Source organism: Canis aureus, chromosome 9 (genome assembly GCF_053574225.1).
Source record: "Canis aureus isolate CA01 chromosome 9, VMU_Caureus_v.1.0, whole genome shotgun sequence".
Classification (NCBI taxonomy): Eukaryota; Metazoa; Chordata; class Mammalia; order Carnivora; family Canidae; genus Canis; species Canis aureus.
In genome coordinates, this window is record NC_135619.1 from 73,091,849 (window position 1) to 73,105,697 (window position 13,849).

At 56.7% G+C, this 13,849-nt stretch overlaps 1 long non-coding RNA gene across 1 annotated transcript in view; it reads right to left on the reverse strand.

Moving 5' to 3' along the window:
* The window catches only part of LOC144321175 (uncharacterized), a 421,562-nt gene that overhangs the window by 150,957 nt on the left and 256,756 nt on the right, over window positions 1–13,849 (reverse strand). The window lies entirely within an intron of this gene.

The following is a 13,849-nucleotide window of genomic DNA, read 5'->3' on the forward strand; positions in this document are numbered from 1 at the left end:
GACTGATGGGAGGCCTGGCAGGAGCCTGGGGCAGGGGGTAGGGGGGTGGGGGGGTTGGGGAGTAGAGGCCAAGGGCAGGAGACTGTTCCCAGACCCCTGTGGTTGCCTCCGGGGGGCTGTGCTTCTAAGAGCCCACTCTTCTTGGGGCTCTTCTCCAGCACCCAGTGATTGTCCTCTCCTCTCTCAAGGGCCTCGGGGAGGCGATGGCTCCCGGGTAGCCAGCCTGGGGTATCGCATCACCCCTTCCTGTCCCTCCGCACCTTGGCAAATGCCCCTTCTTAATTTCTCCCCACATCCTCAAGGTGAGGGTGCTGGTTATTTCCTGCTGGCACATGGGTTGTTGCAAAAGGACAGAGCAGACCAGAAGCATATTTGTTGCACACAGAGGAGCTCAGACAGTGAACTTCTGCAAGCAGGAGGACGATGGTCAGCAGCTGCCCAGAGCGGAAGGAGGACAGCAAAGCACACAGGAAGCCACCCGCCTCTGTGGGGCCGAATAGTGGCCCCCAATGAGGTCCACGATCTGAATCCCCAGACCCTGACAGTGTCACTTTACATGGCAAAAGGGACTTTGCAGATGTGAAGCTAAAGACCCCTAGATGGGAGATGATCTTAGCCGGGGGGGAGGGGGGGGGGCTGTCACCACAAGTTGCTACAGGAACTGGTTACACTTCACTGGCAATCGAGGACACAGCCATGCCACACCACTTCACCCCGGGGCTGGCACAGATATGGGGGAGCAGGAGTGGACACTCTGCCCCGTGGGGAGGGCCGGATGGATCTGAGAGTTTTGGAGGACTGGAAGCATCACTGGAAGCTGCCCAAACTCATACCTGTGGCTCAGGGAAGCCACCTTGAGCCCCATAGCCCACTGGGGGGCGGGTCCTCGGAGCTGACCCCAAGGACCACTCCTGCTGGGGCCCCTCCTACTCTGGCTCTGGGCCAGCCCGTCCCTGCCTATAACCACCAAAAGGGACGACAGTCTGGGCATCTGGGTCCAGGCCTGAGGAAGGCCTGGCAGCTTCTTCTTTCGTGCTTTTGGGGTCTAGAGACACCACATAAGGGGCAGGAGACCCCACTGGAAAGAGAGAGAGGCCTGGCCATCCATCCCAGTGTCCCCTGAACATCCTGCACTAGCCACTATCTGACTGCAGGATAGATGCTAAGCATGACCAGCAGAAAGACTGCCCGGCAAAGCCCACCCAACCCCCAGAAGCAGAGAAACAATAAAAGTGGTGTTTCTGGGCTCCTGGGTGGCTCAGTTGGTGAAGCATCTGCCTTCAGCTCAGGTCATGATCTCAGGGTCCCGGGATCGAGCCCCGCATCCGGTTCCCTGCTCAGCAGGGAGTCTGCTTCTCCTTCTCAGTCTGCCGCTCCCCACTGCTTGTGCACAATCTCTCACTCTCAAATAAATAAAATGTTACAAAACAAATAAACAAAAAAACCAGTAGTTTCAGTCCTTGTTCTGGGTGATCCATTGTGCAGCCATAGGAAAGAACTCCTGGACCGGTGGCCTCCCAGGAGCACAGTGAGGTCCCCCCTGCCGGTGAAGCACCATCAAGGCCCACAGGAGGGGTGCAGGTGGGTGAATCATGGAGCAGGGGACCCTCGGGGCAGCTAGAATGAATGGACCAGATCCACACATCTGGCTAGGGCCAAGCTCGGAAACACAATGCGGATGCTCTGCGTGACTCCGTTTGTACGAAATGCCAGAAGAGGTACATCCAGAGACAGAAATCCGATTGGTTGCCGGAGGGGGAGCGGGCGGTGACGGCTAACGGGTAAGGGGCCTCCTTCGGAGACAATGAATATGATCTAGAACCAGACAGAGGTGGTGGCTGTGCAGCACAGTTGTCGCCCCCATGTACACTTTTAAATGGTTAATTTTATGTTATGTGAATTTGCCTCAATAAAGGAAAATTATGTGGAGTGGGAAAACCAAGTGGCAGAAGGACGCGTGCAAACTGACACTGTGTGTGTGAGAGTGCGCAGATTGTGAAAATAGATGGACGGACGTGCACACACAGAGGGAAAACATAAACATGTGGGAGACCGGCCTCCGAAGGGTGTTTCCTCTGGGAGAGGAGGGGGTGAGTTTTGAAGGAGGACAAGGAAGTTCCAGCCATATCTAATGTCTATTTAATGTTTAAAAATAAAAAATCAGGGGCTCCTGGGTGGCTCAGTCGGATGAGCATCCAATTCTTGATTTTGGCTTAGGTCGTGATCTCAGCGTTGTGAGATCAAGCCCCAAGCTGGGCTCTGCGCTCAGCGTGGAATCTGCTTGGCATTCTCTCTCTCTCCCTCTCCCTCTGCCTCCTCCTAAAATAAATAATTAAAAAAAAAAATCAATGCCGCTCTACATTGCATCTGAGCAGTGGCCATGGTCATGGTTATATTGCTCTCCGTAATTCTCCATTGGTCTGAAATATTTCACAATTTAACAGGAACAACAGAGAGCCCTCACCCTGTCCCAGCCCGCTCCACCTCCCTAAAGAGGAGAAAGAAGTCCTGGGGTCTTGGAGGCCACTCCCGGCTCTGATGCAGCCACATCAGTCACATGGGAGGGCACCTCTGAGGGGTCCCCTGCTCCAAGGGGTGGGACGGCTGGGGTTGGAGCAGCTGGGCAAAGGGGGGCTCACCCTGCAAGAGCCTTCTGCTAAGTACTGCTTCCCGGGGGCTCCCTAGACGAAACCCCACAACACGTTCTGAAGAAGATCCCCTTGCAATCCCCATTTTGCAGACGGGGAGGCTGAAGCTCGGGAGGTTACGGTTCCGGGTTCCCGCTAGCAAGAGGCAGAGCCAGGATCCCGCCCCGCCCGTGGGGCTGCCAAGAGCGGGCTCAGCCGCATTCACTACCGTGCCTCGTGCCTCACGTAGCGGGACGTCTCAACCGAGTCCAAGAGCTGCAACCCCCGAGGGCTGGCGCTTCCTTTCCAGAGCGTGTGTCACTTTCCCCAAACCCACTGTCCACGGGTCTTGTTTCTACAGCCCCGCCCTCAGATGAGCCAAAGGAAGAGGCACTCAGAGCAGAGTCACCCTAATCACTGGGCCCCCCAGATAGGGTCCTGAGATCGCTCCAAGACCACCCACCACGCCAACCCAGGCCGGTCTGCGCCACGGCTGCCGCCGCCCAGCACACAGGTTGTATTGCCCACAGATTTGCGTAAAGACACGTTTCAAACCACGTCTCTGAGCCCGGTGGGGTCCCTGAGCCAAGAGCTGCCCTGTGAGCTTCCACTGCTTCAGCCTCTGCCACGTGCGATTGAAGCCCACCCAGGATCTGCCCAAGGGGAAAGGCTTCTGGGGCTCAAGCCTCCAGCTGGGTGCCAGGCACTGGGTGTGCGGTGGGGACGACAGCGGGCAGGGGACAGAGTGAAACCAGACCGCCAGCTTTGGGGAGCTCTGTGTCAGCTCTGAATGGAAAGGGCAGGCACGAGATGTAACAATTTCCCCAGACCTCAGTTTACCTCCCCTGTGACATGGGGGCGGTACCATCTGCCCCAATGGGTATGTGAGGATAGATGTACAAGTGGCCATAAAAGCCCAAGAACTTGGTGACGGGGGGCCGGTAGCAGGATTTCTAGACCTCGCCATTCCTAAGGAGGGGCTGAGCTGGCCTCTCGACGTTTGTGGCCCTTGGTGCCAGCGTGACGAGCTCTCTCCCTCTCTGACTCACTGTTCCCATCTATGCCAGGGGCGTGCAGACAGCCTGTGGCTGACATTCCTACCCAGAACCTAGACCCCAGAGGGGAGACCGCAGCTCCTGGAGCCCCCTGCACCCCTGTCCCTCTGCCCCACCTCCCACCCAGCCGGGCAGCTACAAACACACACTCTCGTTCGACAGCCCGTTGCCCAGGGCGCCTCGGTGGGGCAGCCCCTAGAGCCCCGTCTCGGCACACCTGTCCGTGGTTTGGAGGTAATCGAGTCACTCCAAGCTTGAGAGGAGCGCCACAGATCTCGGAGCAACCCCACTGCTGCCCCTGCAGTGGGGCTTCCAGACGCAGAGTCTGGGGCTCCCACGGCCCAGAGGCTGCAGAGGGCAGATTTGAACTCAGGGCCGTGCAACATGCAAGCCCAGCTCTCCCCGCCGAGGGAAGGAACGCGGTCACCGAGCACACAGCCTCTGGGCCACTCTGCCCCGGTGGCATCTTCGTCCTGCCACCTACTAACTGCGTCACCAAGGGTGAGTCGCTGCCTCCCTGTGCCTCAGTTTGTACAAATAATTTTTCTACTTATAAAATAGATATATGCACCTTATTTGGGAAAAAAATGATTGTATTTGTGAAAGAGAATAATAATAGCAGCACCTACCTTTTGGGATTACTTTGAGGATCGATGGGGTTGACAAAGTTAGGTGCGTGTGACAGCGTGTGGACACCAAGCACGGGGCAGGTACCAGCTGGCATCGCTGTTGCACCACCAGGATTGTCACCCACACGGTCCCCTCCCCTCTGAATAAATCTCAATCTCCTCAGAGAGACCCAACGTGAACAATACAGCCCAGGTCTGAAAGCTCCCGGATGGCAGAGTGTTTGCAATGGCCAGGACATATCTAGAAAATAAATCATTTACAGAGGGTGGTTTTTTTTTTTTTTTTTTTGTCTTTCATTCTTTCAGAGCTCGAACAGGCCACTTGAGAAGGAAAAGCAGCCGGCGGGTATCAGCAAATAATTCCGAGAGTTATAAATAGTCTTTGGATGCCTGAGCAGAAGAGCGCTTGGAGGGAAATTCATCTAAGCCCCCCGTCCTACAGGGGATACCCCTCATCTGGGCGGAGAGACAGGGCCACCCAGTCGCCAGCGGCTGGTTCTCTCTCCTTGCCTGTGGAGGGATCAAGGGTTTTTCTTTACATTCCAACCGTTTCCATGTCCACACTCTGTCTTTGTAGAGAAACGTACCACCTGTTGATACAGAGCAGCCCGGGAGCTCCTGGGGCCCCCGGGCCCTGGGTCCTGCAGCCAGGAGGGGAGGGTCTGATTAGATAAATAACGGCAGAGCGCCAACGTCAAGGACGTGGGGTGGACACAAAGCCCTGCCTTCCAGGGTCCAGCTCTTGGCTGTGAAGGGTTCTCGGTCCGGTTGACTCATTTCATTCGTAACTGCCCACGTCCCCTGGGAGCCTGTGCCCGGGGCCGGGTGTCCGCTCCAGCAATGTCGCGCTGGAGAACGTGTGGAAGGCTCCCTCAGCCTTGCTGGGCACCGTCTTCACCTGGAGCCCAGGGAAGCCAGTGCAGGATGGCTACGCCGCACAGGACAGTCAGGGGCCACTTCTCGGAGGCCTGGAAGGAACAGGGAAGGCGACAAGGGGAGCTGCGGTGCGTGGGAAGGGGCACATTTTTGGTGGGGCAGGAGATGAGAGGTTTATCTGGGTTGTTCAGAGACCAGATCCTGGAAAACGGGTCTCTGCTCCCCTGCTTGTGGCTATGTGGCCTCAGACAAGTGACTTAGCCTCTCTGTGCTTTGATTTCTCCTCTGAAAACTCAGATCAGAAGTGGCACCTACCTGCTAAGGTGGTACACGGCTCACGTAGCCAAGGGCTCACTGCCGGTCACCCGCTCCTACCATGGAGGAAGGCCCGCCTTGGCCTCTTAGCAAGATGCTCCAACCCCGACATGGGGTTTTAGTAGCACCCACTAGAAGGCTCATGCTGGCCATGGTTGGGGAAGGCAGGTGGAGCGGTTCGAGAGAGTCTGTGGCAGGTGTCTGGAATCTGCATGGAGGTCTGTGTGGCCAGCTGCTACCCAGCGGTCTCGGGAGACTGAGCCAGGGAGAGCCAGAGCTCCCAGAGAACTGTGGACTAGAGGGTGGTGGGATCTGTAGAGTCCCTGAGGATGGAGGGTCCCCAGGACCCAAGGGGGCACCAGTCAGAGGCCCTGGACCCACCACCCCATTGTGGGGGAACCTGGTCCCTACCAGAGCCGACAGCGCTGGAATTGTCACCAAAGGCTTCCGGAGCCAGGGGCGGCCGTGCTCCTCCCCAGACTTGGGGTAGTCCACAGCCCCAGCCCCATCCTCTATCCCGAACAGCCCTCCTCCAGGGCCTGGGTGGTTCTTGGCTGTGTACAGTGTGGCTTCTTGTTTCCAAGAAGTTCAGAAACATCTCCCGGCTGCCCACGGCAAGCAGAGAACTCTGCTTATTTAGATATAAGTAGATGTGGGGCGGGGAGTTCAGAGCCCGAAGGCAGTTTCTGTGCGGAGCAGAGCAGAGGCTGCTGAAGAGGGAGGCCACCGTGTTCCCAGGACTCCCGCGGCTCAGCAAGCACGCACAGCACCCATGCTCGCGCGTCTCCTCCCAGCCACACACAGAGACACGCACACGCTACGTGCAGATACATGCAACCACAGGCAACACAGGCAGGTGTGCACACACAAGAGAGTCTACAGAGACCCGGGGGCACACACATGCAGCCCCAGACTTCCATGCTCAGCTTCTTCCAAGGAGGAACAGGACGGGAAGGTCCCCTCTGCAGGGGCCAAGGGCCACCTCCAGATGCTCCAATGATGCTCTGCATGGCCCCAAGGGAGCCATCCGCATAGAGCACAGTGGGAAGGGCACCCCCAGGGTTGTGTCATGCTAAGGCCCTGGGAACCCTGGAGCCACATCTCCTAGTGTCATAACCAGGGAGTCCACTTTGCCATTCCAAATATCTTGCCTGCAACTTTTGTCAGCTCTGTCCCAGACTCTATCTATATTTTCAGTCCTGGACTTCACAAACAACTCCCTGATTTCTGTTCCCTATTCCAGAACTTACTCCGGAGAGAACTTATTCCCGGAATTGGGAGCTTGGGCCTGAATGGGCAGGGGGCAAATCCGTTCAGGCTCTGCACCCTCCCTATTCTTTCCCCATCCCTGGCCTTCTGGAACAGAGCCTGGGGAGTATCTGGGTGAGGTTACTGGGCCCTGAATCCTCACCGGGCCCTCTTTCAGAGTCGCCAGAGCTCAGAGTGTGAGTGAGGGACATGCCTTCCTGACCCAGAGGCAAAAATATTGGGCGTCTTTGGAAGAGTCAGAACCAGGTCTGGAAACATGCTTCTCAAATCAAATAGCCTGACTCAGGAAGCTCCACCCATCTGTCCCACCATCCAAAAATCCACCACCCAGCCACCCACGACCCATGCATCCACCCACACCTGCCCAGTCCCTCCGCCCCCGCCAAGTCAACCATCCAGTTGGCTGCAGTGGGGAAGACCATCAGCTCAACAAATAGATCAGGGACCCTGTGCTCTGGGCTCGGCCCTGGGACTGAAATCATTAACAAGCCCAATATGGTAACCCTCCTCTACCCAAGCACTCAGAGGTCACCCGGCCTCTTGGTCTCCCCTGGAGAAGAGTGGGTTGCAGCTCCATTAGGTCCTCTGAGTTTGGCTGTGAAACCCTAGGAGAGTCCTAAGGAAATGGGATTCCTTCCACATAAATACGCTTTACACATCCTGGGGACCCCATCTGTGCAGCAAAACTCCCTCCAGCCCTTCCTTGCCCAGGTTGCCGGGTGGGGCGCACGTGCAGCCCCCGTTCCCAGAGGAGAAACATTTTTATCACTTCCGGAAATGAGACAGAGCTGTCAAAAGCTCATGAACTCAGCTAGTAAATTGTGAAACATAAGTCTCAGCTCTGTTCGGTGCCACGGAAAACATGACAGCTGGTATCAATTAGAGCGGTTTCTGCCTGGAGTCCTGGCTGACTCCGCGGCAAGCGGGTTTCCTGCCGGGGAGCCGGAGCAGGGGGAGGCGGAGGGGATGGGGCTGCCCCACTCCGCCCCTGCAGGGCACCTCCCTCCCGGTAGGGGAGGGAATTTCCCAGAAGCCCCAGCAGGGCGGGGTCGTGTGACTTTCCCAAGCCAGTCACTTGCTGGTGGGTTGGGATGTTGAGATGTTGGGGTTTGAGGGTGTTGGGGTTTGAGGGGTTGGGATGTTGTTGAGATGTCGGGATGTTGGGGTGTTGAGGTGTTGGGATGTTGGGATATTGTTGGGATGTTGCGATGTTGTTGGGATGTTGGGATGTTGTTGGGATGTTGGAATATTGGGGTTTTGGGGTTTTGGGATATTGTTGGGATTGTTGGGGTGTTAGGATGTTGGGATGTTGTTGGGGTGTTATGGTGTTTGGGGGATGTTGTTGGGATGTTGGAATATTGTTGGGATGTTGGGATATTGGGATGTTAGATGGATGCACTTCATGGAAGGGAGGATGGCTTCAGGGGTCGCCATTAAGGAAACCTGAGAAATTTGCTTCTACCCCGTCCTAATAATCTGTGTCCTACACTCCACGTTTTAACTGAGCAGTTGGAAGTGAACAAGGTTTTCATGTTCCCCAGCACCCCACCGCTCCTTCTGTAGGACAGCATGCAGTGTGGCTCGAGGGGGCTGGTCCCAGCCACGGCGAGACAAGGCCCATGACCCAGGCCGGGCCCTGCAAACTTGCTGGAGGTTTGCTCTGTGGACCCTCGGGAGGTTGGTCAACTTTAGCTGTAACCGTAAATTGTGACAAAAATATAGTCTGAAGCCTTTTTGTCCCTTTTGTGCAGAAAGCCAAGAAAGGCGAGCAGGAAAGAGACAGAGAGAGAAGCTCAGTCCCAATGACACTGGTTAAACTCCTGGATTCGGCTGTTCCTGAAGCCAGAGCTGCACAGAGACCTGACTTCTCACTTTAGGAAGACTTTTTTTTTCCTTAAACTAGTCTAAGTTGTGTTTGTGTTGTTTGCACGAAGGTCTCTGATACATTATGGCTACGCTTTCCCAGTCGATAGGCATTTCTGACTACCTGTTGTATGCCAAGGTCTGTGCTGGGCACTGTCAGACAATACATGAACCCACTTTGCCCCATACAAACGATGGCATCCTTTTCCTCCCTCAAGGGGGGAGCTGAGAGCTCTGGCACCCACTCTGTGCAGAGTTATTCCTGACACTTTTCATACATCTTCTCATATTTGTTACAGCGTCGCGACTGGGCTGTTGGGGTGTTGGGGTGTTGACAAGCCCCGCGAGCTTACGGTCCAGTGGGGCGGAGGGGCAGACCCGTAAACCAGCAGCAGGACAGCCTCCCTAGTGGTAAACAATAATCATGTCTCTTCAGGGCCCGCCCGCGGGGAAGGTCTCGGGCAGGAGCCTGGTGTTGATGGATGGCCAAGAGGTGCCCAGGACATCAAAGAACTGAGCACCCACGGCAAAGAGAAAGCGGAACCAGAAGTGGGAATTAATATCAAAGGAGAAACCAAGTTGCATGAAATCCGTGCTCCAGCTCCATATGGTCCAGCTCCACACACACGTGTGCTGATGTGTGCAGCCTACAGATGCGGAGGAGAAAGAGTGAAAGGAAGCACAGCATCAGCTGTGGCTCTCTCTCTCTGGTGAGAGCAATTGCAGATAATCCTCATCTCCTTTTTTATAGTGCGTACGTTTTCCAAATTTTCTATTATGGAGCTAGTTGGTTTTTGTTTTCTAATAAATAAAGCAGCATGGGACCTGCAGCATGGAACCCATCTTGGGCAACATCTGAGAGCCCCTTGCGTCCGTTCTTATTCCAGCCACAACTGTGGTCACCAGCCCCGCACAGCCATAGCTCACCCGCATTGGGGCCACCTGAGGGGGCCTCATCTGTGGCCCCCCCCCCCCAGTCTCTCTTCCTGCTCCCACCCTGGACTTTCTCCTGGGAAACCCATTCTGTATTACGTGTGTCAACTCAAAGTGCAGGGCACTTAGCACCCCATGGGCGACCTCTGACCACAGGACACAGCCGCGAACACTCCCCCTTGCTGCGGTGGAGGGTTGCACAGGATCCTAAGACATCATCACAGCTTTCTGGAGCATCTTGTGGGCCTGAGCAACCGGCACTCGAGGTGGGGACTCCCCTCCCTCCCATATCAGCCCCCAGCTCCACTCCCACCCCTAGGCCACCTCCCAAATAAAGCCATCCCTGCACCCAAAGCTCTGTTTCAGGCTGCGCCTTGAGGGGCTCCGCTCAATGCCCAGATCCCACCAGCCCGCCCCATGCTGGTGTCGCCAAAGCTTCTCTGCTCACTGTACCCAAGCCACCCCGGCCCTGGAAGGACCCAGGCGGACTTGTCCTCTTCAGCTGTAGACATGTCTGAAACAAGTTCAGCCAGGGAAGGGTCTCCCCATCCCCCAGGAAGTCATCCTGTGTCCAAGTGGTGGCAGGTCTTCACCGGCCTGCACCACGCTGCAGGGACAGGGGAATGAGGCCCCTGACCACAGCGGCCAGTTCTGCTTGAGGGTAACTGTCTGCGTGGATCCCTAAAGCAACCCTGAACAGCCAGAGCAGTGGCCCGAGGGTGAGGAGGGCTGGGAGGGCCTGCCCAGGCCCCCTCTAGGAACCACTGGCCTGGGCCCTGCAAGGGGGCAGAGCGGCTGGGGGCAGATGGGGTGGCAGCCTGGCGATCCGGGCCAGTGCAAGGACCTCCGTACCCCGATGGCAACCTTGGGCGCTTCCTGGCAGGCCACGGGAGCTCAGAAAACAGTCCTGGAGGGGCTCAAGGCAGGAGGCAGGGGCGTCAGTGGGGTTCCAAGGAATCCGTAGGGATTTCCTAGCCTGGGGTGCTGGGCTCATAGCGTGGCTGCCTTAGGTCCTGGGGATTTGCTGTTTTCCACGAACGCTGACACGATCAAAGCCCTCGCTGCTGAAACGGTTCCACGCAGCCGACTTGCCCTTAGCAGGTGCCAGAGGCCCGAGGCTCCACAGCCTCGTGGGGCTGCGGCCAATGCCCATTGACCCTGTACAGTGAGCAGCGGAGAAAAACATGCGTGTGCTGTCGGGGCTTTGCCGGGCGGGCTGGTTGCTTAGATTCAGCTGAATGCTCGCAGCTCCGAGGGGGCGCGACAGGATTTGGAGGCAGCAGAGCTGGCCCGGGTGCGTGCAAGCCTTGCCAGCTCTGCGGCCGGGGGCAAGCCACGTCACTGGTGAGTCAGCCGCGGGGACAGAGCGCCTTCGCCCTCCCGCCCCTACGGATGTGGAGCCTTGGGTCACCCCGCCCGCCCCAGGCCTCCGCTTCCTCTTCTGTAGAATGGGGGCAGCCATCCCAATAAAAATCCCCGTCCCTCGGGGCAGGGGGCACACGGAGGGACATCATTGTCATAGAAAGCCAAGTTGATGACCTCTCCTGGCTGTGCTGGGCAGTGTCATGGGCAGGACAGCCCTGGGGCTCTCTGGGGCGCCTCGGCTCCTGCCCCACCTCACACCTGGGCCGGAACCCCTTCCAGCCCTGACACCGCACGGTTGCTGGGCACTTGTCTTCCTCCCTCCCTTCCTCTCCTTTTCTCCTTTCCTTTCTACTTTTTCTGTCTCCCCCACACCCTTCGTTTCTCTATCACACTCAGCTGCAGAAGGTTGAGTGAGCACACGCTACTCACAGCACACGCTACTCACTGGTCCGAGCACGGCCCTTGGCGTCTTCTCCAGGCCTCTCCTCCCTGCCGGTACAAAGGGCAGCCCTGCCCGGGCGCTCGGTGAGCCCCGTTTTGATTGCATGTGCTCGTGCAGACTGGTTCTCTATGTTTTGTCTGCATGTCATTTCAATTTACATAAACAGCTCTCTGTAGTAGCTCACATGCTTCTCTTACATTTTCCATCCAGCTCGGTGTTTTCAAGATCCATCTGTGTTGCTGTGTCTGTTTGGTTCCAGCCGCTGCTTGGTCTCCGTGGGGTGTGTCCCCACCTCTCACCTCCCCACTCCCTGCCCTCACCCACACCTCTGAGATGGACATCCTGGTAACTGCCCCGTGTGGGGTGGCTCAGGATATTTCCAGGAGCGGATCATTGTGCAGGTGGCGGGGGTGGGGGGCATGTGGCTCATCGCCCCGCATCTCTACAGAGGGGCTGCACCAGTCTGCAGGAGGCCGGGGCAGCCATGCGTCAAATATCCCCACTGACACTGGCCTAACTTGCAAAGGTGACACGTGCAATCATAACAGGAGTCATGATCATACCAGCCAACATCTGAGAGCTGCCAGGGAGCCAGGCACGAGCACCACCTCATCTAATCGACACACCATAGAAGGCAGGTCCTTTCTTACCCCCATTTTACAAACAAGGAGATCCAAGTTTGTGAAGGCTAAGGGCCTAGTCCAGTGCCTCCAATCCTCTCTCCTGAGGCCCCAGGTTCCCAAGTCAGAGAAAATGAGGAACAGAGGGCCAGGTTTGGAAGGAACTTGCGTAAGGCCCCTGGGTGAGCCAGCCCTGCAGCTAGGACAGCACCCAGTGGCTGCCTGCCAGCCTTCCCTGGGTCATTCGCCGTTTCTCTGAGCACAGCACCCAGGCCTGATGAGGGTGGAGGGTGCATTTTAAGGCTCTCGCAGTGCTTAACCCAGAGCAGTGAGACCCTAAAGTGGGGCCAGCTCCCATCTGGCCCTGTCCCTCGCCAAAAGCAGGGACCCTGCACTGTGTAGCCTCTTCCAACTTCAAGGTAAAGAGGGAAGTCTCTCATTTCCCATGCAAACCACTTTCTCATGCAAATACTTGCATCCCTTTTCTCCTTTAAGAGGGGATCTTGCAGCTCTGGCACCAACTGTGGAGTGGGAATTATGTTGATACTTTCCATGCATTTTCTTAGCAAGAGAGGCACTATTAGCCTCAGTTTACAGATGACACTGCAGAGACCCAAGAAGAGAGTCCTGGGCTTGCCCAAGTTTGCACAGAAAAGGGATCAGGAGTGTGGGAGGGTCAGGGGTGGGTCATGAAGACCCTGGAACCAAACCAGCTCGCTTTCCCCTCAGGACCCCAGGGTCACTAGAGGAGGCATTGAATGCAGCCTGGAGAGGAAGCACCGTGTCCTGGAAACGACCCAGCTGTTGGGGTTCAGGTAAGAGGCAGTGATGGACCATGGGAAGGGAGTTAGCCTCAGATCAGCCTCGTTGAGGCTACATCAGGGGTCACAGAGGCCAGAACCCACAAACAAGGCCTTCAGAAAAGCCAATATCCCATCCCCAAGGGACCTGTGTCCCAGCATCCAGATCTCAGTCTCCGGGCACCGCTTTCCACACTCTGCAGGAAGACCGAACATTCCCACAGTTAACTTTTCCAGATTGAGAACATCAAAGACAAAACCAATTTGGGTTAGGTGGAGGGGTGCCTAAGACAGTGCAAAGCTGAGGTTTGCACCATCTTCTGACGATGGACACCTAGGCCCAGGGATGTGATAGGGATGCAGTAGTGCTGTCTGCAAAGAGAGGACCCCAGACCTGTAGGGACTGAGCACGTAGAGGCTCTGTCCAGCCTCCCAGCCAACTCCCTCCTCTGTCCAAACCCACTTCTTTTCCCTCCTTTTTTCATGGGTGTCCACCCAGATAACCATCTTGCACTCCAAATCCATCTCAGCGTCTACCTCCGAACAAGACAGTTGGCACCAGGCAGGCCCACGACCAGCACTGAGCCCTCTAACTGGTGGCAGGGACACAGTGGGCCAGGTGTTAATGCTGCCACCAGGAAGAATCAGGAGGGCAGTGGTGGGAGGCGAGCTCTGACATGTGTCACGGATCATGCATTTGAGACACGTGGAGGACACAGGAGACATGAGGATACTGGGGGTGGTGGCTGTTGCTAAGCACCACGGTACTCTATGGCAAGGTGACGAGGGCTGCGGGTGAGTAACAGGAGATGGGAAACCCGTGTGAAAGCCGGGGGCCTCTCTGAGGCTCTTGCCTCCTGCGAGGGCAGGACAGAAAAAGCCACAGACCAAGCCCGGGACCCAAAAGTCTGAGTGGTTAAAGTTCAAAGAAGACTAAACACCTGGCCAAGGCCAGGAAAACAGGGACCCTGACTTGTGGGAGGTAGGCAGATGCCCCTGAGGTTCCCATCCCCGCACCCCGACCCCTCAGAGCCTGTGGAAGCAGCTCACCCAGC